This window comes from Equus quagga, chromosome 8 (assembly GCF_021613505.1).
Source record: "Equus quagga isolate Etosha38 chromosome 8, UCLA_HA_Equagga_1.0, whole genome shotgun sequence".
NCBI classification, from domain to species: domain Eukaryota; kingdom Metazoa; phylum Chordata; class Mammalia; order Perissodactyla; family Equidae; genus Equus; species Equus quagga.
In genome coordinates, this window is record NC_060274.1 from 57,498,999 (window position 1) to 57,523,655 (window position 24,657).

Sequence of the window (24,657 nt, forward strand, 5' to 3'; positions counted from 1 at the left end):
CATAGGTCAGTTTAAGGTGTACAACTTGATGATTTGATATACATATGTATTACGAAATGATTACCACAGTAAGGTTTGTTAACACCTCCATCTCCTAACATAATTGCCATTTTCTCTTTCTTGTGGTGATCACATTTAAGGTCTGCTCTCTTAACAACTTTCATGTATATAATACAGTACTGTTAATTATAGTCACCAAGTTGTACATTAGACCCTATAACTTACTAATCTTATAACTGGAGGTTTGTACCCTTTGACCAACATGTCCCCATTTCCCCCATCACCCAGCCCCTGCAATCACTATTCTACAGTCTTTTTTATGAGTTCAGTTTTTTTAGATCCCATGTATAAGTAATATACAGTATTAGTCTTTCTCTGACTTATTTTACTTAGCATAATACCCTCGAAGTCCATCCGTGTTGTTGCAAAAGGCAGGATTTCCTTCTTTTTTACGGCTTGATAATATTCCATTGTTTATATATACTACATATTCTTTATCCATTCATCTGTTGATGAACACTTAGGTTGTATCCATGTCTTGGCTGTTGTGAATAATGCTGTGGTGCAGATATCAAGATACTGATTTCATTTCTTTCAGCTATGTCCCTAGAAGTGGGATTGCTGGATCATATGGCAGTTCTATTTTTAATCTTTTGAGGAACCTCCAAACTGTTTTCCATAGTGGCTGCACCATTTTACATTCTCACCAACAGTGCCCAAGGGCTCCCTTTTCTCCACATCCTCATCAGCACTTGTTATTTCCTGTCTTTTTGATAGTAGCCATTCTAACAGCTGTGAAGTGATATCTCATTGTGGTTTTAATTTGCATTTCCCTGATGATTAGTGATGTCAAGCATCTTCTCATGTGCTTGTTGGCCATTCATATGTCTTCTTTGGAAAAATGTCTATTCGGATCCTTTGCCCATTTTTTAATCAGATTTTTTTTGGTTATAGAGTTGTATGAGTTCTTTATATATTTTTCATATTAACTCCTTTCAAAGATATATGATTTGCAAATATTTTCTCCCAATTCATAGGTTACCTTGAAGACATGTTGTGTACAACATGCCTCTTTACCCAATAATTTTTCAGTGTGTATTTCTATAAACAAGAATATTCTCTCATATAGCCAAATTACAACAGTCAAATTAAGGAAACAACATTTATATAATACTTTTATCTAATCTGTAAACTGTATTCTAATTTTATCAACTTCCCCAATAGTGTCTGTGATAGTTAAAATGTCATGTGTCAACATGACTGGGCCACAGGGTACTCAGATATTTGGTCAAACATTATTCTGGATGTTTCTGCAGGGTGTTTTGGATGAGGTTAACATTGAAATTGGTAGACTGAGCAAAGCAGGTTGCCCTCCCTAATGTGAGTGGGCTTCATCCAGTCAGTTGAAAGCCTGAACTGAACAAAAAAGCTGACCCTCACAGCCTCCCAGTATGAGTGAATTCTTTCTGCCTGATGATCTTTGAACTGGGACATCAGCTTTTTCCTGCTTTGGGCTCAAACTGAGGCATTGACTCTTCCTGGGTCTCAAGCCTGCAGGTCTTCAGACTGGCGCTACACCATTGTCTCTCTTGGGTCACCCTACCTATCTTGGGACTTGCTGGCCTCCATAATTGTTTGAGCCAATTCCTTATAATAAATCTCTTTCTCTCTGTGTATACATCCTATTGGTTCTGTTTCTCTGGGGACCCTGTGTCCTTTACAGAACTTTTCCCCTAGTTCAGAATCCACTTCATGTATTGCATTTAGTTGTCATAATGTATTCAGTCTTCTTTAAACTGGGAGAGTTCGTTGGCTGTTCTTTGTCTTTCATACCATTGACATTTTTGAAGAACACAGGACAATTAGTTTATAGAATGGCCTTCTATTTGGGTATCTTTGATGTTTCTTTTGATTACATTTAGGTTATGTATTTTGGGTGGAATTGTACATATGAGTTGTTTTTCCTTCTCATATCCAAAAGCACACCTTATTGGTGATGTTGCCTTTTTTTGTTTGTTTTTAGTGAGGAAGATTGTCCCTGAGCTAACATCTGTGCCAGTCTCCCTCTATTGTGTCCATGGGATGCCACCATAGCATGGCTTGATGAGTGGTACGTAGGTCTGCAGCTGGGATCTGAACCTGTGAACCCTCGGCAGCCAAAGCAGAGTGCACAAACTTAACCACTAGGCCACCAGGCTGGTCCCTAGTGACGTTACTTTTGATCACCTTAATTAGGCGTTACCAGTCTTCCCACTCTACTGTTATTAGTTCTTTCTCTTTTGAAACTAAGAAGTTCTTTGTGGGAAAATACTTTGAGACTCTATAAATAACCTATTCTTTTTAAGCTTTTCGCCGTTAGATTTAGCACCCACTGATGATTCTTGCCTGAGTCAGTTTTTACTATGATGGTTGTAAAATGGTGATTTTGGACCTCTGCTCTTGCTTCTACATTTCTTAGTTGGCATTTTACTGTGAGGAAGAGTTTTCTTTTCTCTCCTATTTATTTGTTTATTCATTGGTTATTATAGGCGAGGACCCAGATTGGTTATTATAAACAAGGACCCAGTGATTCTTATTGAATTCAATGGGTTATAATGTATTATCCTTTGTATGTATGTATGTATTTACTTATTTATTTTTTGGTGAGGAAGATTGTCACTGAGCTAACATCTGTTGCCAATCTGCCTCTTTTTGCTTGAGGAAGATTGTCACCGAGCTAACATCTGTGCCAAGCTTCCTCTATTTTGTATGTGGGATGCTGCCACAGCATAGGTTGACAAATGGTGTATAAGTCTGGCCCAGGATCCAACCCTGCGAACCCTGGGTGGCTGAAGCAGATCATGTGAACTTGACCAATACACTACCAGGCTGGCCTCAGTATTTATTTATTTATTATTAATTATTAATTAATCAACTAATTAATTAATTTAAAGATTGGCACCTGAGCTAACGTCTAGTGCAATCTTTTTTTTTCCTTCTTCTTCTTCTCCCCAAAGCCCCCCAGTACATAGTTCTGTATTCTAGTTGCAGGTCCTTCTGGTGGGATGCCATCTCAGCATGGCTTGATGAGTGGTGCTAGGTCTGTGCCAAGGATCTGAACTGGTAAAACCCTAGTCTGCAAAGCAGAGCGTGTGAACTTAACTACTTGGCCACGGGGCCAGCCCCTATTGTTTGTTTTTAAAGATTTTTTTTTTAAGAGCAGTTTTAGGTTCACAGAAAAATTGAGAAGGTCACAGATTCCCCATATCCCCTGCCCCAGAAGCCTCCCTGATTATCAGCATCATGCCCCACAGTGGTACACTTGTTATAATTGATGAACCTCCACTGACACATCATAATCACCCAAAGTTCGTAGTTTCCCTTAGGGTTTGCTCTTGGTGTCGTACATTTTACGGGTTTGGACAAATGTATAATGACATGTACCCACCAGTATGGTATCATAAAGAGTATTTTCACTACCCTAAAAATCCTCTGTGCTCCACCTGTTTATCTCTGCCTGCCCTCCCCAAATCCTGACAACCACTGATCTTTTTGGTGTCTCCATAGATTTGCTTTTTTGGGAATGTCATACAGTTGGAACCATACAGTGTGTAGCCTTTTCAGATTGGCTTCTTTAACTTAGTAATATGCATTTAGGATTCCTCCATGTCTTTTCATGGCTCAGGTGCTCATTTTTCTTTTTTTAGCACTGAATCATACTTCACTGTCTAGTTGTGCTGCAGTTTATCCATTCACCTACTGAAGGACATCTTGGTGGCTTCCAAGTTTTGGCAGTTATGAATAAAGCTGCTATGAACATCTGTTTGCAGGTTTTTGTTGTATGTATTTTGATGATAAAATTATCCCAGATTTGATCAATGAGAATCCCGTCAAACTGGCTTCTCTATCTTCTGGTTATTTCCTCATGATTTTTTGAGCACTTCCTTTTATTCTGGCACAAGATTTTTCCAAATGCATTTTAAATTTCAGCCCTGGGATTCAGCTATTTCTCCAAGGATCCCTGGTTCCTTTTGGTGAGAAAATGTATTTGGAAGCCAGGATATGGGTGATATTATGTCCTCTTAACAAAGTCAAGCACTAGAATGAGCACAGTGATGTTTGATTATGGGAGCAGATATTCTGAAAACTAGACTGTTTACTTAGGAGTAAAGTTTGCTCACCAATTGCTGAAACCAAGAAAGAACAGTACATTTAGTTAAGAAAATAAATAGTTAAATCTTATAGTTGACTTTTAGTTTAAAAGAAAGAATCATTAGAGTCAAGAAAAGGAAATTGCATTTCATAATCTATGATTTTCCTATCAGTAAGCAGAGTTATTTTTGTTATAAGACACTGTCATAACCGCATGCTTCTGCAAAGTGAATGACACTATTTAGGTCTAAATCAGTTGCAAAATGACCAAATCTTGGCAGTGACAAAATAGACTTGACATATAACTATATTGCAGACAAATATTTGAGAAATGGAAAATTGATGCAATTGATGAGTTTAAGAAACAGCAGAATGGAAGACATAAAACATGGGTAGGTCCAATCTGTGCTGTGGCTAAATCTTGAGAAAGTAGCAAAATATTGCACCCCAAAGGGAGAAGAAATTTAGGAGAGTTAGCCACCAAAGAGTTAAATTTAGGAATGAAAAGCTCTTTCTAGCAAAATTCAGAAATAATTTAAAATGTGTAAAAAACAAAAATTCTCAACTAAGTATAAAAACGTTGTTTTGAGAGCATATATAGAAGTAGCCTTCAAGAATCTAGAGGTCAAATTATTTAATCAATTTTTAACAAATTCTTTTCTTTGAGATAAAGAAAATGTATTATAGTAACATGCATATAAGTTAATGAAACTTATTAAGCCATACGACCCCTGTTGGCAGGTATGGGATAGGGGTGGTGTTGTGGGCAGAAGGTTGGTTAATGTTGTCATTTGCAAAGACTTAAGGACTGAACCTTGGGGAAGTAGGTGTTTTCAGTTTTGACATCAAACAGAAAGTAGCATTTCCTGCAAAAAGCATAAAAATACTTTGAAAAATATGAAGAAAACTAACGCTGATCGTAGTAGAGAGAACAAAGACCCAGCATACTGAGGTTAGTTGGAGAAAAGAAAGCCTTTTCTTTTAGCAGGTAGAGAAGGAGGCCAGTGTTTTGCAGAACATGTTAGAGGAAAGCAAACTATAAATCAATGGATAATATCTGGTGCTTAATGATTTTGTTGTAAGCAGTGCATGAGCGACAATGAAACATTTTCTGCAGTTTGTTAGGAAACTTAGAATCGGACTTACACACGGCATACAAAAATGATGACCAGACCTGAAAGTAGAGGTCTGTAGATCCAGACAGAGGATACAGTATTCTCTGATCACTGTGACTGAGGGGCTGCGTCAGTTCCTTAGTGAATGGAAGTTGGAAATTGCTCTCAGAATTTTATACATCCTATTTACTTTTATACATAAGGAAATGTGTTCAATTCTTTTTATACAAGGAGGTTGAAGGTCTCCGCAGAGTTTAGTTGATGGATTTCACTCTGGAAGCTATGATTATTGCCTGTGGGAAGCTGTTTGGAGACAGGTTGACTCTCACTTCATACTAACTTTGTTTAGGTGCCAAATTCCAAGATTTTGCTAACACTATGAAGCCAAAGATGTGCTTTTTGCAGGACAATAATGATCAGGTCTTGAGATGGGCTCACATTATGTGTTCTCTGCAGATTAGAACACAGATACCTCTGTAATAGTTTGTTTTGAGATTATTATAGTCACATGGGAACACCCACATTTCTCCCTGATGTGGATTGAGTTGTAGCCTCCTAGAATTCATATGCTGAAGCCCTAACTGCCCAATGCAATGATGTTTGGAGTTTGCGCTTTGGAGAGGTAATTAGGGTTGGATAATGTCATGACATTGAGGCCCTCATTATAACATTAATGGCTTTATAAGAAGAGAGATGGCTTTCTCTCCATCCTGGGAGGACACAGAGCAAAGGGAGCTATCTGCAAACCAGGAAGAGAGCTCTTATCAGGAACTGGATTGACTGGGATCTTGATCTTGCACTTCCCAGCCTCCAGAACTGTGAGAAATAAATGTCTGCTTTTTAAACCACCCAGTCTACAGTATTTTGTTATAGCAACCCAAAAGGATAAATACACTCCTGTAGTTACGTATGGGAACTAGACTCATATTGAAAACTACTTTATTGATTTATCATAAGATATCTTATCAGAGGGACTAGAAATACTTGAAGTTCTTATTCTTGATGAATTCTCCCTCTACAAGCAGAATTATATGGAAAATCAGTTCTTAATCAGAAAGTGATTGGGTGACCATGAAATTAGAACGAGGGACAGTAGATGAACTGAATGTTAAATGGATGGCTTGATGACGGTGTTGAAAAATTCAGGGGGTACTTTTCTCTCATCAGCAGTTTTCAACTTAGTTGATCATTTATTTCTTCAACCATACCTCGTTTTCCTCCTAAAACGCCACTTTCTCCCTGTTTTCGTCCCACCTCTCTGATTGTTCCTTCTCACTCACCTTGGCTGGCTGTCTTTCACTGACTTCAACATATTATCGAAGCGAAACGTGTTTTCACCTGAACGTATCTTGAATTTTCCTGCTTTTGTACTTTCCTTATACTTCTTTTTTTTCCCTCAAGTGTTCACCTTCCTCCTTTCGATTTAAGCAAACCAACTACCTTTTAAGAATCTGCTCAAGTTATCCCTCCATTATAGAATCTCTATAAAGGAATTAACTTGTATTTAAATCTCCTATACTTAACTTTCAGACTGGGGAATAGTTATGGGAAGTCAGCGAACTGAATGTGTTACAAATACATGCAACAGCATGGATGAAACTTGGGAATAAGTTTGAATGGAAAAATAAAGAGAATACATGCAATATGATACCATTTTATAAAGCTCAGAAAAATGTATATTTACATATATGTTAAAACCATAATATGAAAGATAGGAATTGTAAACACAAAATTTAGCATAGCGATTTTTTCTGTAGGGTAGAAATGGGGATATGGGGATAGGATCTAGACAGAGCACACAGATGGGTGTACTGGTGAAGGTGACGTGGTTAGGTAGGGGTGAGGATTCATGGATACTCATTTTATGATTATGCTTATAACTTACAGTACTCTTTTTTAAGTATCAAATACTACCTAGTGAAATGTGAAAAATTTTATTTGCTGCATATCAGTTATAATATTCATTCAAAATTTAATACATTGCATTTTATTTAAAAATTCTGCTTCATAACTTAAGGCGGCAGCACTTGGATAGACTGGCTGGAGGCCCACATGAGGGCTGCCAGCACATGTGCTACTTTAAAAGGCAGCATCGTAAAGGGCTTACGGGCACAGGCTATGGAGCCAGACTCTGACACTTACCAGCTGTGTAATAATAAGCAAGTTCTTCATTTTCCTTATCTGTAAAATGGGGGTAATAATAATTCCTACTGTATAGGGTTATTGTGAAGGTAAAATATGTTAATGTGTAGAAATTGCTTACAGAATGTCTGGCATATGGTAAAAATGAGTTAAACAATAGCTATTTTTATTTGTTGGAGAAGTTATAAGGATATGGTTCTCAGCTTTGAGCTAGGTGAACGCAGAGTATCATGGTAATAGATACAAATTAACCAAACTTGTACAAGAAGATGTATAAACCTTATGGCTAACTTATTAGAGCCCAAGGAGTGATAACTTTTTCCAGTGATGGAATGCTTGTGTCTCTTATCCAGAGCATCTATTTTCCTGATATTTGAGAGATGTAGAAAATTCAATTTTACTATTAAAAGAATGCTTGAGATCATGGATTCAGAAAAAAATGGAAATATTTATTTTAGATCAGTATGAGGCTTGATGAGTCTGTTTCTACTACCTGGATAAGTGTATGTGCTCCTTTTGGTCACATTCAGAGTAGTATTCCTCACCTGGAAAGTAATGGGAAACAGTGTCACCTTAGGTTTCATTTTTTCCTTTCATGTTTCTGTTAACTATCTATCTTCTATTCACTCTTTTCCTTGAAAGGTTAGACTGCAATTGATTAACTTCAGTCTAGTAAAATACAACTACAGAGATCTTTTTCCCTGAGAGGATAACTGTTTCTCTCTGAGTTTGGTGTGTTTCTGGTCTCTTCAGTTACATGTTTACAGACACTCTTTTTCGGATTCTTCTAACCATAGGCAAAGCAAGGCTAACACATTTTGTGGAAGGGCCACGTGCGCTGGGGTCTTGGCCTGAGCAAGCATTCTGGGAAGGGCATGGTTGTCCCTCCTAGTCCCAGAACTCTGTTTCCCATCTAGCCTTTTCCAGAAGTTCTAAAAGATGGCATAAAGAAAACAGAGGCAGTTGGAGAGAAAGAAAAAAGAAGATAGATGATAGATAGACGGCTTCAGAGAACAGAACCAGGACTGTGAGTGAGGTCCAACTTTCGAAGGGTTTCAGGGAGAAAAAAGAAAGGGTACTCCCTTCTCCTGAATTTTGTTTGCCTTATCGATAACATTTTCCAAATAGTTGCATTTGCAAGGAAATAGGTTCTCTTTTTTCCTGTGGGAAAATGGGGCAGTATGTGTCCCTTGTCCTCAAATTATTCCTGTTGCTACTTTTCTATGAAAAGAACAACAAACTATTACATATGAATTTTACTGAGTGACTCTTGGCAATAAGTTTATTAACAAGTTTTCAGGAGCTACTTCACTATTTCCTCATGAATGGTTTACAAGACCGTGGGATGAAAGTAATAAAGAGGCTCATGAGGCAAGGAGATGAGGATCAGTGTTTGAGAGGTCCCCCAAAGTGCTCCTGGAAGTCATCAAGACTGAGAACCTTCATCCTCCTGTTGAAGGATGTTGACTTCTTGGACAGAAGTCTTCCCCTGAGAGAAGGGAGAGTGACAAACTGTTTATGGTGTGACCTGGAGGTGCAAAAAGGACTGTCAGAAAGTATCTTCCTTACTGACTTGGCATCGAGCTGTCAGTCCCCCCCACCGGAATGACTCTAATGATTGTCTCCAGAAAAACCTCTATTAAAAATAAATGTTACCCTGGAGGCAGCAGCACATTAGTAAACGCCAGCTCAAGAATCGTGTGCCCAGTGTGGGAAGCTGTGAGTTGGAAGAGACTGGGGTGTGAACAAGGTCAGCACATTTTGTAGGAGGGATTAGGAGAAGGGGTGAAGTGAGCGAGGAGCAGAGTGGCTTCACCATCGCCCCCTCCTCAGCAGAGGACGTTAGATTCTGAGCGCAGATGACGGCACAGGAGTGGGAGGGCAGTGGCCAGAAGGCTGGCTGCATCACAACTTTGTCTCAGGTCCGTTGCCTGTGTTCAAATGAAATTGCGAGAGAGCAAGTCAAACCCTGGATATGTGTGCAGAGCAGGCCACCACTGAACTTCAAAGGGAAAAATCTTTTTTTTTTTTTTCGGTTTTCTAAATCCTACTTGGCAGTTGTTTTCATATTCTGGTAAGAAAGCATGATCTACAGTATGGCTACGTTAAACTAACTACACTTGGGCATCATTCCAGTCAATTAGGATGCTTCATTTCCACAAAGCCTTTCTCCAGTTCAGAGTTGTTATCACACAGTCACGTTTACATATTTTTCTGATCTATGGCCTGGTATATCCTAAGTATTTCTCGTTAGTTTCAGGAAAGACAGGAAAGGATCCCATGAAGTCATCACAATCTTGAGTGGTCTTCTAGTCTGCAGCCTTTTTAATTGGAATGGAGCCTACTGATTTAAAATGAACCATATGTTTTTCTCTCCTTTGGAACTGATGTCTTTCTTTTTCTTAAAATTGAAAATTTTATGAGTATGTGCATTATATACTATCTGTAGGTTTCTAGGAGTTTTTTTTTTTTTAACTGTATAAGACCCAGCCATTACCAGGTGGGTTGTTAGAATTTTCACTTTCTGTAATTCCAGGATTTAGTTCCTGCAGAATTGTTAGTACTGTTTTTATAGTGTTATGCTATGTACAGAAAAGTAACATATCTCCGTATGACTTAAGGGACTTGATATGTGACATAAAAATTATGATCATGTACAGCTCTGAAGCTGTGCACAAAAAAGATGAAACTGAATCATTTCATTTAATACAGTACATTTTCTCCCCAAATAAATTGATTTTATATGAATTCCCTTCATCTCTTCCACCCTGCTGGGCCCCGCTGCTTGCTGTGAGACACAGCTAAGTAGGAAGGAGGCTGCTGTTATTTGATGGCAAATTAATTCAACAATTTCAACAAATGTTTATCGAATGAATACTGGATGCCAAATATAATGCTACGTGCTAGGCATGCAAAGAGGGATCAGGTATAGTCCTTGCCTTCAGGAGGTTCACTATTGAGTGAGGCCAGAGAAATGTTTACCGTGAACTTCGGTGTGCTGTGGTGTGTGCTCTATTAGGGATGATGCAGAGGGAACACACAGAAGTAAATGATCAATTTTCTTGGGTGACATCTGCACTGGACTTTAACTCTTAGCAGGTGGAAGTCACAGAATGGGTGTTTTAGGCAGAAGGCAAAAGTAAGAATAGCATTCTATACTCTCGGATACCCGCTTGGTATCTGGCTACAATGGACCATTTAATCTGGGCTAGGAGCAGAGACGAAGCTTTAAGCCCTCCCGTAACTTTATAGAAACTAACATTTATATAATATTTTATGATAGAAAAAGTGCTTTCCTGTGAATTGTGTTATTTACACCTCACAGAAACCGTGTGACGTAAGAATTACATAATTCCTCTGCTTACAAAGTTTCAATTATGAACTTTTCCTAATCCAAACAGAGCTACTTTGCAAGTAAAAGCATAGCAATTCTGTTTTCCACTAACAGATGGCGATGGTGGTTGTGCACTGTCTTTGTAGCTGCTCTGGGCCTCTGTAGTGGCTCATGGTCAATCGTGTATGTAGTATTTGTGCTTAGTTTTGAGTATTGCACAACTCTTGTTAACCGCATTATGTGCAATAGGTGCAAAGGCAGAGAGAGAGAATGTGGTGAATCCTGTAAGGCAAGTGTGGCAGATGCCCCTGGTGCCCCTGTCATGTCCCCTCAGTTCACTTTTGATTTCTGCTGCAGCCGTAGTGGACAGTTCTGTGCAGGCACAGGCTCCTCTCACATACCACTGTCATCTCAAAAGTGTAATATATTCTGTCCCAGGGCTTTCTCTGGACTGGCAGGAGTTTGCTCAGACTACACGCAAGTGCAGCCCAAAGTCTAAGGAAGTTAATGTTGTTGAGGCATCCCTCACCCAGTGGTGGACAGGAGCCTGTGGAGAAGTGCTCCAGCTCCTGTCTTTCTAGTGGACAGTTCTGGGATGCGTTCCTGGCAGAATTGAGCCCCTGGTGTTCTAGCAGCTGCTTTAGTAATACGCTCTTTGACTGGTTTTTCTTCCTTCCCTGTCTTACTCAACTGCATGATAGCACATTTACCTAGAGACTGTCTTTTTTGGAATATAAACTCCATGCTGGTAGGAACTTTGTTTGGTGCCTCAAAGAGATCTGGGCAAAGAGTAGACAAATAAGTATTTATAGAATGAACTAATAAATGGATAAGGCTGCAGTAAGTTGAATAATGCTCACCCAAAGATATCAAGTCCTAATTCCTGGAACTTTAAATGTTACCTTATTTGAAAAAAAGGGTCTTTGCAGGTGTCATTGCATTGAGGATTTTGAGATGAGAAAATAACTATGAAGTATCTAGGTGGGCCCTAAATTCCATCACATGTGTCCTTATAAGAGAGGCAAAGAGAGATGACAGTCAGTCAGAGGAGAGGGCAATGTGAGGTTGGAGCAGAGAGAGGTGTGGCCACAGCCACGGAATGACACAGCTACCAGAAGTGAGAAGCAAGGGAGGCATTCTCCCCTAGAGCTTCCAGAGGGAGCGCAGTGCTGCTGACACATTGATTTGAGATTTCTGGCCTCCAGAACTGTGAAAAAGTGAGTGTTTGTTGTTTTAGGCCACTCAGTTTGTAGTAATTTGTTACAGCAGCCCTAGGAAATTAATAGAGACCCAGTGAATTGTCTGTCATCCCCTCAAGAGTCTCAGAAAAGGGAAAATTCCACCTGGGTCAGCAGACCAGGTGGACGTTGGCATCTTCATGTCCTTGGCAAGAAGATTCTTTCATGAAAAACTAATGCTTTCCTCCTCTCAAATAGTCTTCACAAAAGACCAGTCAGAGGCGGGGGAGAAACTCTGGTTTATGCAGTGACTCGTGCCTTCCAGTGACCCTTTCAGAAGGGAGACAAGGGTGAGCATCCAGGGACCACCATGTTAAACCTGGTGCCATATAAAGCTCTGCTCATAGCCCACAATCATCCACTGCTGCTCTCTTGAACCATTACAAAACTTTTCAAACGAAAAAGACGTCTAAGCAAGTCAAAGATGGGGGAATTTGCCAAGAATCCTAATTTGGGGGAGAAACTCCGAAGTTAGAGTAACTAGAAGTATTCTGTCATCTCCTTCATTCTTCTTCTAGCTATACTTGGCCAGACACCTCATCTTTCATGCTACACAAACCCCCTTCCCCCACAAACACACACACATCACTACACTACAACACACACATGCATGTGCACACAGCTGTAGTGAAAGCAATGGCACAGCGCTGCTAAAAATACCTTTGAATAACCAAAATGTCTACCAACAGATGAATGAATAAGCAAATTGTGGTATATTGTATAATGGAATACCAGTAGGCAATGAAAAGGCATAAACTACTGAAACACGCAACAGTGTGGATGAATCTCAGCATTATCATGTTGAGTAAAAGTAACCAGGCATAAGCATGCATGCTGTGTGACTCCATTTCTATGAAATTCTAGAACAGAGGAAACTAATCTATAGCAATAGTAGCTTAGTGGTAGCCTGGGGTGGAGATTGGGGGATTGATTGCAAAGAAGTCTGAGGAAACTTTTTGGTGGGATGGAAATGTTCCACAGCTGGGTTGTGGTGTTGACTACTTGGTCACATGCTTCTACACATTTGTCAAAACTTATAGGACTTGTGCACATAATATAAATGCATTTTATTGTATGTGAATTACACCTTAATAAAGCTAATCTAAGAAAGAAAACAAAAAGATCTTTTGTGTCACTTTTGGCATAGATGTTCTGGCTAAATTATGTTGTGTGGAAGGTCAAATATTTTATGTTATGAAGTAGTATTCCCTATATATTGTAAATTATTAGTATAAAAACATAAAATATTAGATACAGTAATAAAAGGTTTAATAACGCTCCCAAATTAGGAAAATTTGTACATGTAAATTCTAAGTTTGAGTTGTTGATGAATTTTGAATATGGTGCCTTTTAAAAAAATTCTCATAATTGGGGCCAGCCTGGTGGCGCAGCGGTTAAGTTCACAATTTCCGCTTCAGTGGCCTGGGGTTTGCTGATTCGGATCCCCGGTGCGGACCTACGCATCACTTGTCAAGCCATGCTGTGGTAGGCGTCTCACATATAAAGTCGAGGAAGATGGGCAGGGATGTTAGCTCATCACCAGTCTTCCTCAGCAAAAAGAGAAGGATTGGTGGCAGACGTTAGCTCAGGGCTAATCTTCCTCAAAAAAAAAAAAAAAGAATTTTCATAATAAAGTTTTTTCATAGGCTTGAAAACATCTATGATTTGGAGAATATATATAGTGGCCCATTCCTGACATTTTAAAGGCACTTCTAGTCATTTTACCTGCAGGAAAGATGGGTATACACACACATTTCCAGATGTTTATTCATATGTCTCAACTTCCAACATTGTTTGTTGTAATCAGGGAAAAGATAGTGGCTCTGAAGCTATCCATTTCTCTGGGTACCAATGTGTTTTTAATAGCAGGTTAAATGTGTACAGACCATTCCAAAACAGAGGGGGTCCACAAATTACATACAAGATGTATGCCCTGCTATATATAAAACTGTCAGCTTAATTCAAGTAACCATGAGGTGTAAAATGTGACACACCATGAAAACTATCAAAATTGAGGTACTTAGTAGATATTTTTGTAGAACTTGAGGATCCTGAAATAAATGTACAACTGGCTGAGTTCAAACGTTTTCTCAACTAAACCCAATAAAAAATATAATTAGTTAAATGTATTATATCCTGTTGTGCCTGGGGGAACTGAATGGAGTAGCTTGGAAAATTATACAAGAAGTTGAAGACTCCGTTCCTTCTTGGGCTGTGGTTTAAAGATAAAATTGAGAATCTAAGCTACTTGACATTCAGTATTTAGCATTATGGCTGGTTGGAAATCCAGGGTGTGGGTGAGGTTACTGCTCAAGGCCATTTCCAGTGGGTGCTAGAGATCTGGCCAAGCAACTCCATGGACAAAAAGGATTGAGCCTACCAGCAACAACAACGGTTGCTTACCACAGTCCACTGCTGCCTGGTTTCTTCCCAGCACCAGAGATTGGAGGCTGGGGATCTGGCTCCACTCATCACTTCTCCTGTCTTCTCCCCTTCCTTCCCCAACCCCACTGCCATGATATCTGGTAGAATGGTGGCTTTGCTAAGTTCCATTAGAACAAGTAGAAGTTTCTTGTTTACATTTGTGTCCCCAGTGACGAGAAAAATATCTGACATGTAACAGTCATGAAATACATATATGTTGAATGAATCAATGGTGAGAACTACAACCAAACAAATGCTTCTGCTTCTGAATGGTGATAAAAGAAACGATAATGGCTCCAGTGTAACTCTCACCATAGGCAACAGTCGGGACATGGAGGAGTGTGGGCAGTGGCAGAGCTGAGGGCAATGTGGAGAACTTGGGGGGTCTAAACTAGATATAAGACCAGACTAAGTAGAGTAGAGGGCAGGCAGTGGAGAGACTGAGGTTACATTTTAAATTCCTAAACTTCTACCATAGAGGTATGCTACCATGAGGGAAGTTTTTTTTGTTTTCTGGGTAGACTACTTGCCTGAGAGAGTAAATGATAATTACATGCATCTATTCTCTCACAATATTTATACCCCACTTATAGATAGAAGAGTTTTACTTTACTTTTGTTTTTTATTTTTTTAAAAACTGCTTCCAGGGTACAAGGTGGCTTAGGGACCAGTGGCTTTTGAAGCAAACCCTGAAGTGTGGGTCTGGGAGCAGAGCTGGAGGCTGGGCAGCCTGCTGGGGCTACTACCATGGCAGCCATCAGAGCTGGTTGGTTCACAGTGTTTCTTGGGAGTGGACATTGTTCGAGTATCACACTCTGTCTCCCCGTGGCCCACACATGTTATCAGTCGGCACACCAAGCTATGGCCATTCCATTTTTTTTGGTGAGGAAGATTGTCCCTGAGCTAACATCTGTGGCAGTCTTCTTCTGTTTTATATGTGAGATGCCGCCACAGCATGGCTTGATGAGCAGTATAGGTCCATGCCTGGAATCCGAACCTGTGAACCCTGGGCCACTGCAGCAGAGTGCATGAACTTAACCACTATGTGACCAGGCCAGCCCCTGCTTTATTTTTCAAGGAAGGTAAAGGTTAGAGGTTTCAAAGAGTAGTCAATCAGAGTACCCTGAGAACTTAATGGCAGAGTATCCACTGCCATTAAGTATATAAAATGTGAATATTTACTTTATGATTTATCACCAAAATTTGTCAGTAAGTACATGCCTACATTTAAATGTTGTTAGTTATAATGACAATGTAATGTGAAGAAAGCAGTTGTATCTATATTTCTTCAGATTACCTTCAATTATGCCCATGTACTTAATAATAGGATCATTATTGAATACACAATATTGGGTAGAAAATTGGTGAGTTAGAGTCTGTCTATTCTGTGAATCTTTGTTCTGATGGAGCTTCCGTGTAGCTGGCTCTGATCAGTGGCCTTGGTGGAAAGGTCTGGCTCTATATGTACACATACTGAGTATGCAGATATAGCCCACTTGTTTCATGCCCAATTGGCTCCTTTTTCAATTTAAATTGATCTGCCATAATGGAGTTTCAGATACATAGATTTATTTGATATACCTATTTTGATATGCATACATTGTTTCTTTTAATATAGAAATAGACATTAGGTATATTTCCACTCGCGTTGTGCTCAGTTGGTACCAGTACCTTATTTTGAAATTGTGTGATGAGAATCACACATTTACTGAAATACAGCTGTTTTAAAATCGAACACTTAGGTAAGGCAAATTGCAGACAGTGTATGGAAAATAACTCACTGTAATCCAATGTGTCATATGCATAATTGTATGGTACATTATGTCCCTATCAATTGGCAATACACCCACCTAGTACATCATGTAGGACACAAATACTGCATTTAGAACAGACAGTAGTGAAGTAGGAGCCTTGTAAAACATGGCATGGTTTCATTAATGTTTAAAATGAAACAACCTTTCTAATATGCTATCACATTGAAATCAATACTAAAAAGAAAGGTCCCCCCCCCCTTTTTATTAGCTACTATGTTTAAGGATATTTTATACTGGAATTTTAATTTTTCTTAAAAATCCAACTGCGTGATAACAAATAGGATATATCTGATGACCAATCACACAACTATCAAACAAATTTAGGTAAGTTATCGGTGGCTTCAAAATGTTTTATTTCCTTCTGAAACACTCCTTTTGTCCAGTAGTCTTACCCGTTCTTCTCAACATGTTCTGGTACGAAGTCCCTTTTCTTGTTCTGGTAAAATGACTAGCTTTTCTTTAAGGCAAAATATAGCTAGTCAAACCTGACAATTTCCCTATCTTTAAATTCTTTGATTTTTCTCGTTTTTTCTTTGATATTTATTAAATGACTTCAGCAATCTATTCCCTGTATGGAATTTCTCCAAGGATGAGGATCCTTGCAGAATGACAGATTTGCACTTGAAACCATAGGAAATTCCTTTAGAATACATTTAACTATACAGCACACACACACACACACACACACACACACACACACACATACTCGCATACTCATTTTCTTGCTCAAGATCTCAGTAGAAGAATAATTGGAAGTTGCTGAAATGAGCATAAATGTTAGAAAACTCCAACAGAATGCAGTGGTAGAATGATATATGTGTTAGGAACAGAGCAAACTAGGAAGCAGTGGGCTCAAAATAAGCATGGGATCTATTCTTAACTCACTTAACTACTTTCACCCATTAAAGGAAGCCAATTGGACTGCAGGTAGCACAGAAATGAGGAGCTTCACGTATTTGATAAACCTGGCTACCTCACCTTCTTTTGAGAGTCAGACCTTTCAGAGTCTGGATAAATCAGAATCTGCAAAGAACATAGGCAATAGCGTTTTATAGGTGCTAGGATCAAAAGCTTTCTCCTCCAGGGAGAAATTGCTCTATTATTTTCCATTTCTACCTTTGGAGTTAGAATTCAGATTGATTCTCCCACAAGCACAGTCTGGCAAGAGGCTTCTGTGAAAAGGATTTCAGTTACCTGTTTCCTTATTTTGGGCCTCCAATTGTGGCTTCAAAATTTAGGACTTCAGTAGAGCAATTGCAGAAACATCCTTGGGATGTACAGTTGTCTCTTAGAGTATTTAGTTTTCATCCCCCTGTACATATAGATTTATGGGCTATTATGGAAAATTCTTGAAATAAAAAGTGTGTGTGTGTATGTGTTAGAGAGATCAGTAAATAATCCTCTAGTTTGCTGATAATGTATGAAAATACAAGTATTCAGCATTTAATTTAATTCTGCATGTGTCTGCATCTCTGTTGACATGGTCAGTTATCAAAATCATGAGTGAATTAATTTGCTATAAACTCCATATATTTACTCAGTAGAGACAAAGTGCATTTGCAACCTGTATCATATTTTGTGTAGGTGACTTCAAATATGTCTTCTTTTTTAAAAAAATTTTTTTGTTGTGGTCTAAATACTTCATAACATTGTGAAATTTCAGTTGTACGTTAATATTTGTCAAACGCCATATAAACGTGCCCCTGCACCCCTTGTGCCCACCCTCCCCTCCCCTCCCCTGATAACCACTAAATTGTTCTCTTTGTCTGTAAGTTTGTTTATATTCCACATATGAGTGAAGTCATACAGTGTTTGTGTTTCTCTGTCTGGCTTATTTTGCTTAACATGATGTCCTCAATGTCCATCCATGTGACGATTATGTCTTTTTTATGGCTGAGTAGTATTCCATTGTATGTATGTATACCACATCTTCTTTATTCAATGATTAGTCAGTGGGCACGTGGGTTGTTTTTAAGTGTTGGCTATTGTGAATAATGCTGCAATGAACATAGGCGTGCATTAAGTCTCTTTGTAATGTTGATTTCTACTTCTTTCGATAAATACCCAGTAGTGGGATAGGTGGGTCATATGGTAATTCTATTTTTAATTTTTTGAGAAATCTCCATACTGTTTTCCAAAGTGGCTGCACCAGTTTGCATTCCCACCAGCAGTGGATGTGGGTTCCCTTTTTTCCACAACCTCTCCAACATTTATTATTTTTTGTCTTGGTGGTTATAGCCATTCAGACAGGTGTAAGGTGACATCTAAGTGTAGTTTTGATTTGCATCTCCCTGATGATTAGTGATGTTGAGAATCTTTTCATGTACCTATTGGCCATCTGTATATCTTCTTTGGAGAAATGTCTGTTCATATCCTCTGCCCAGTTTTTGATCGGGTTGTTGTTTTTTTTGTAGTTCAGTTGTGTGAGTTCTTTATATATTGTGGAGATTAACCCCTCATTGGATATATGATTTGCAAATATTTTCTCCCAGTTGGTGGGTTGTTTTTTCATTTTGATCTTGGTTTCCTTTGCCTCCAGAAGCTCTTTAGTTTGATGAAGTCCCACTTGTTTATTTTTTCTTTTGTTTCCCTTGTCCGAGTGGATATCATCTTTGTAAAGATCCTTTTAAGGCTGATGTCAAAGAGTGTACTGCCTATATTTTCTTTCAGAAGTTTTATGGTTTCAGGTCTTACCTTCAACTGTTCGATCCATTTTGAGTCTATTTTTGTGTATGGGGAAAGATAATGATCTACCTTCGTTCCTTTGCATGTGGCTGTCCAGTTTTCCCAGCACCATTTATTGAAGAGGCTTTCCTTTCTCCATTGTATGTTCTTGGCTCCTTTGTCAAAGATTAGCTGTCCATAGATGTGTGGTTTTATTTCTGGGCTTTCAATTCTGTTCTATTGATCTGTGTGCTTCTTCTTGTACCAGTACCATGCTATTTTGATTACTATAGCTTTGTAATATATTTTGAAGTCAGGGATTGAGATGCCACCAGCTTTATTCTTATTTCTCAGGATTGCTTTAGCTATTCAGGGTCTTTTATTGCCCCATATGAATTTTAAGATTCATTGTTCTATTTCTGTGAAGAATGTCATTGGGATTCTGATTGGGATTGCACTGAATCTGTAGATTGCTTTAGGTAGTATGGCAATTTTAACTATGTTTATTCTTCCAATCCATGTGCATGGAACATCTTTCCATTTCTTTATGTCATTATTGATTTCTTTCGTAATGTCTTATAGTTTTCCTTGTATAGGTCTTTCACTTCCTTCGTTAAATTTATTCCTAGGTATCTTATTCTTTTTGCTGCGATTGTAAATGGGGTTATATTCTTGAGTTCTCATACTGTTAGTTCATTATTAGAGTGTAGAAATGTCACTGAATTTTGTACATTGACTTTGTACCCTGCAACTTTGCTGTAGTTGTTGATTATTTCTAATAGTTTTCCGATGGGTTCTTTAGGGTTTTCTGTGTATAACATTATGTTGTCTGCAAAGGGCAAGAGTTTCACTTCTTTAGTGCCTATTTGGATTCTTTTTATTTCTTTTTCCTTCCTAATTGTTCTGGCCAAAACCTCTAGTACTATGTTGAATAAGAGAGGTGAGAGTGGGCACCCTTGTCTTGTTCCTGTTCTCAGTGGGATGGCTTTCAGTTTTTCCCCATTGAGTATGATGTTGGCAGTGGGTTTGTCATATATGGCCTTTATTATGTTGAGGTATTTTCTTTCTATACCCATTTTGTTGAGAGTTTTTATCATGAGTGGATGTTGGATCTTGTCAAATACTTTCTCTGCACCTACTGAGATGATCATGTGGTTTTTGTTCCTCCTTTTGTTAATATGATGTATCACTTTGACTGATTTGCGGGTGTTGAACCATCCCTGTGTCCCTGGTATGAATCCCACTTGATCATGGTGTATGATTTTTTTTAATATATTGCTGTATTTGGTTTGCCAATATTTTGTTGAGGATTTTTGCATCTATGTTACTCAGCGATATTGGCCTATAATTTTCCTTCTTTGTATTGTCCTTGTTTTGCTTTGGGATCAGGGTGATTTTGGCCTCATAGAATGTATTAGGAATATTTCCATCTTCCTCAATTTTTTGGAATAGTTTGAGAATAGGTAATAAATCTTCTTTGAACGTTTGGTAGAATTCTTCAGAGAAGCCATCTGGTCCTGGTCTTTTATTTTAGGGGAGGTTTTTGATTACCATTTCAATCTCTTTACTTGTGATTGGTCTATTCAGATTCTCTATTTCTTCTTGATTCAGTTTTGGGAGGTTGTAAGAGTCTAAGAATTTATCCATTTCTTCTAGATTGTCCAGTTTGTTGGCGTATGGTTTTTCATAATATTCTCTTTTAGTCTTTTGTATTTCTGTAGTATCCATTGTAATTTCTTCTCTTTCATTTTTAATTTTATTTATTTGAGTCTTCTCTCTTTTTTTCTTAGTAAGTCTTGCTAAGGATTTGTCCATTTTTGTTTATCCTCTCAAAGAACCAGCTACGTATTTCAATGATCCTTTTTACAGTCTTTTTTGTTTCAATTTCATTTATTTCTGCTCTAATTTTTATTTCCCTCCTGCTGCTGAGTTTCGGCTTTGTTCTTCTTTTTCTAATTCTGTCAGGTGTACTTTAAGATTGTTTATTTGAGCTTTTTCTTGTTTGTTATGTGGGCCCATATTGCTATAAATTTCCCTGTTAGGACTGCTTTTGCTGAATCCCATAAGAGTTGGTACAGTGTGTTTTTGTTCTTGTTTGTCTCCAAATATTTTTTGATTTCTCCCTTTATTTCTTCAACAATCCATTGGTTGTTCAGTAGCATGTTGTTTAGTCTCCACATTTTGTTCCTTTTCCAGCTTTTTCCTTGTGGTTGATTTCTAGTTTCATGGCATTATGGTCAGAAAAGATAGTAGATATGACTTCAATCTTCTTAAGTTTATTCAGGTTTGCCTTGTTTCCCAATATATGGTCTGTCCTTGAGAATGTTCCATGTGTGCTTTAGAAGAATGTATATTCTGCTGATTTTGGATGGAGTGCTATCTATTAAGTTCATCTGGTCTCGTTTTTCGTTTAAGTCCACTATCTCCTTGTTGACTTTTTGTCTGATAATCTATCCATTGATGTAAGTGGAGTGTTGAGGTCCCCTGCAATTACTGTGTTGTCATTAATATCTCCTTTTAGGTTTGTTAATAGTTGCTTTATGCACTTTGGTGCTCCTATGTTGGGTACATACATGTTTGTAAGTGTTATGTCTTGTTGGTGTACAGTTCCTTTTATCATTAAATACTGCCCCTTATATCTCTCTGTACCTGTTTTATCTTGAAGTCTCCTTTGTCTACTTTCTTTTGTTTGCCATTAGGTTGGAGTATTGTCTTCCATCCCTTCACTCTGAGCCTATGTTTCTCTCTAGAGCTGAGATGTGTTTCCGGGAGGCGGCATATTATTGGGTCTTGTTCTTTAATCCATTTTACCACTCTGTGTCTTTTGATTGGAGCATTCAATCTATTTACATTCAGAGTGATTATTGATATATGAGCACTTAATACTGCCATTTTATCGCAAGTTTCCTGTTCCCTCTGCCTTTCCTTTATTTCTCATCTTGTGTATTTTGGACTACCAATTTGATTAGGTAGTTTTCTCTGTTGGTTTTCCTCATTTTCCCCTTGTGTATAATAAATGTCTCAGTTCTAATTATTTGTTTAGTGGTTACCCTTAGGTTCATATAAAAAATCTTGTAGTTGAGATAGTCCATTTTCTGATAACCTCTTATTTCCATAGACTATACTGATTCCATCCGTTTCCTCTTCCCCCTTTAAGTTATTTTTGTCATATATTTTTCCATCTTGTGTTGTGAGTTTGTGGTTAAAATGATGAGATCAAGGCCAACCCGGTGGTGCAGCGGTTAAGTGTGCATGTTCTGCTTTGGCAGCCCGGGGTTCGCTGGTTTGGATCCTGGGTGCAGACATGGCACTGCTTGGCAGGCCATGCTGTGGCAGGTGTCCCACATATAAAGTAGAGGAAGATGGGCACAGATGTTAGCTCAGGACCAGCCTTCCTCAGCAAAAAGAGGAGGATTGGCAGTAGTTAGCTCAGGGCTAATCTTCCTCAAAAAAAATAAAGCGTAAAAAATGATGAGATCATTTTTGTTTTGGTGTTTTCCTTCTCTTTTTGCTTGATGTTAAAGTTAACTGTTTACTAAGCTGATCTGATAGAGGGCTGCTGTTTTCTGATTATTGCCTATCTATTCATCTCCTTGCTCAGGGCTTTGTAGCCCCTTTCCTATTTATTTTTCAGGTATGAGGGGCTTCTTGAGGATTTCTTGTAGGGGGTGTCTGTGGCAATGAGCTCCTGTAGCTTTTGTTTATCTGGGAAAATTTTTATTTCTCTGTCATATCTGAAGGAGATTTTTGCTGGATAGAGTATTCTTGGTTGAAAGTTTTTGTCTTTTAGGATTTTGAATATATCATTCCACTCTCTCCTTGCCTGTAATGTTTCTGCTGAGAAATCTGCTGAAAGCCTGATAGGGGTTCCTTTGTAAGTTATTTTCTTCTGCCTTGCTGCCCCTAGTATATTTTCTTTGTCCTCGACTTTTGCCAGCTTCACTACTATATGTCTTGGAGTTGGTCTTTTTGCATTGATATAGTTTGGAGATCTATTGACTTCTGTCACAGGGATTTCCAGCTCCCTTCACAGGTTTGGGAAGTTCTCAGCTATTATTTCTTTGAACAGGCTTTCTGCTCCATTCTCCTTCTGTTCTTCCTCTGGAGTACCTATAATCCTTATGTTACATTTCCTGATTGAGTCAGATACTTCTCTGAGAGCTTCTTCACTTCTTTTTAGTCTTAGTTCTCTCTTCTCCTCCCTCTGACGCATTTCTATAGTACTTACTACCCTCTAACTGGCTGATTCTCTCCTCCATATTTTCAGCTCTGTTGTTTAGGGAATCCAGATTTTTCTTTATTCCATCCATTGTGGTTTTCATCTCTAACAATTCTGATTGGTTCTTCTTTATGGTTTCAATCTCCTTTGTGAAGAAGCTCCTGAATTCGTTAATTTGTCTTTCTGTGTTTTCTTGTAACTCGTTGAGTTTTTTTATGATAGCTGTTTTGAATTCTTTGTTGCTTAGGTTATGGATTTCTATGCCTTCAGGGTTGGTTTCTGGGTACCTGTCACTTTCCTTCTGGCCTGGAGATTTAATATACCTACTCATACTGCTTGATGGATTGGATTTTTGCTTCCTCATGATGCTCTTATCTGGTTGCAGCTGCCACATACTGCCACTGGGTGGGGATCAGGCACTGTGTATTCTGGGGCTTGCATGAGCAGGGCCTCCCCAGCTCTGGCCACTGACTGCTTTTCTCTCTGAGTGACTGATTGATGGCAGATCTCAAGCCCTGGGCATGAGGAGGGATACTTTCCTTCCCCAGTGCTTCCCCCAGCCCCTGCTTGTCTCTCTGTATGGAGATGTGGGCAATAGCAGGACTGTGCACTTTCCCTTTCCCCATTGCCACTGCCATGCTCCAGATGATTCTGGGGCTGGACTACTGGATGGGGACAGGGCACCTCTCCTCACCTGCATGCTTTCCCTGCTGCCACTGCCAAGCTCTCTGGGTCATGCTCTGGATGATTTTGGGGCTGGAGTGCTGGGCGGGGACAGGGTATCTCCCTCACCTGTGCATTTCCCCTCCACTGCTGCCACACTCTCCACACTGTGCTCTGGACGATTCTGGGGCTGTGCACATTCCCTGCCACCACCACCAAGCTATCTCCACCTTGCTCCAGGTGATCTTGGAGCTGGAATGCCAGGCATGGATGGGACACCTCCCTCACCTGTGCTTTTTCTCTGCTGCTGCTGCCACGCTCTCTGCACTGTTCTCTGGATGATTCTGGGGCTGGAGTGCTGGGAGGGGACAGAGCACCTCTCCTCACCTGTGCCCTTTCCCCTCAGCTACTACCACACTCACCACACTGTGTTCTGGATGATTCTGGAGTACTAGGTGGGAATGGGGTGCCCTTTTCACCTGCATACTTCCTCCTGCCATAGCCCGTCTCTCTCCATGGAGCTCCTGTGGATCAGCTTCCACTTCCTCTGGAGGATCCAGCCCCACCACCACCTTCAGGTAGGCTTTGTGGGTCTTTCAGGTGTCTTTTGTGATCTGTCTGTGTCCTCTGTTGGTGTATGAATGCCCTTTTGGTTGTTTTTAGAGGGGAGAGTCCAAGGGAAGAGCTCACCCCACCATGATCCTGATGTCACTCTGTCTCACGCTCCCCTCTTCTCTGGTATCATCACCACCAAATTTGTCTTCTTATTGTCAGTAAAATATGAATATAGTGATTGTCTCTTCACTAAGGTCATGCATTAAAATATGAGGCTTCTATGTAAAAATTTCCAAAAGATTTTTTCTCCTTTTTTAAAATTGCAAGATATCAGACTACCAGGGAAGGAATCTCTTCC

The 24,657-nt window shown here is 39.2% G+C and overlaps 1 long non-coding RNA gene across 1 annotated transcript in view; it reads left to right on the forward strand.

Moving 5' to 3' along the window:
- Positions 1-24,286, forward strand: part of LOC124243524 (uncharacterized) — a 46,973-nt gene extending 22,687 nt beyond the window's left edge. The window contains exon 3 of the long non-coding RNA XR_006889699.1: positions 24,247-24,286. This is a non-coding gene — a long non-coding RNA (uncharacterized LOC124243524). The remainder of the gene's footprint in view (positions 1-24,246) is intronic.
- Positions 24,287-24,657: the final 371 nt, after the last annotated feature.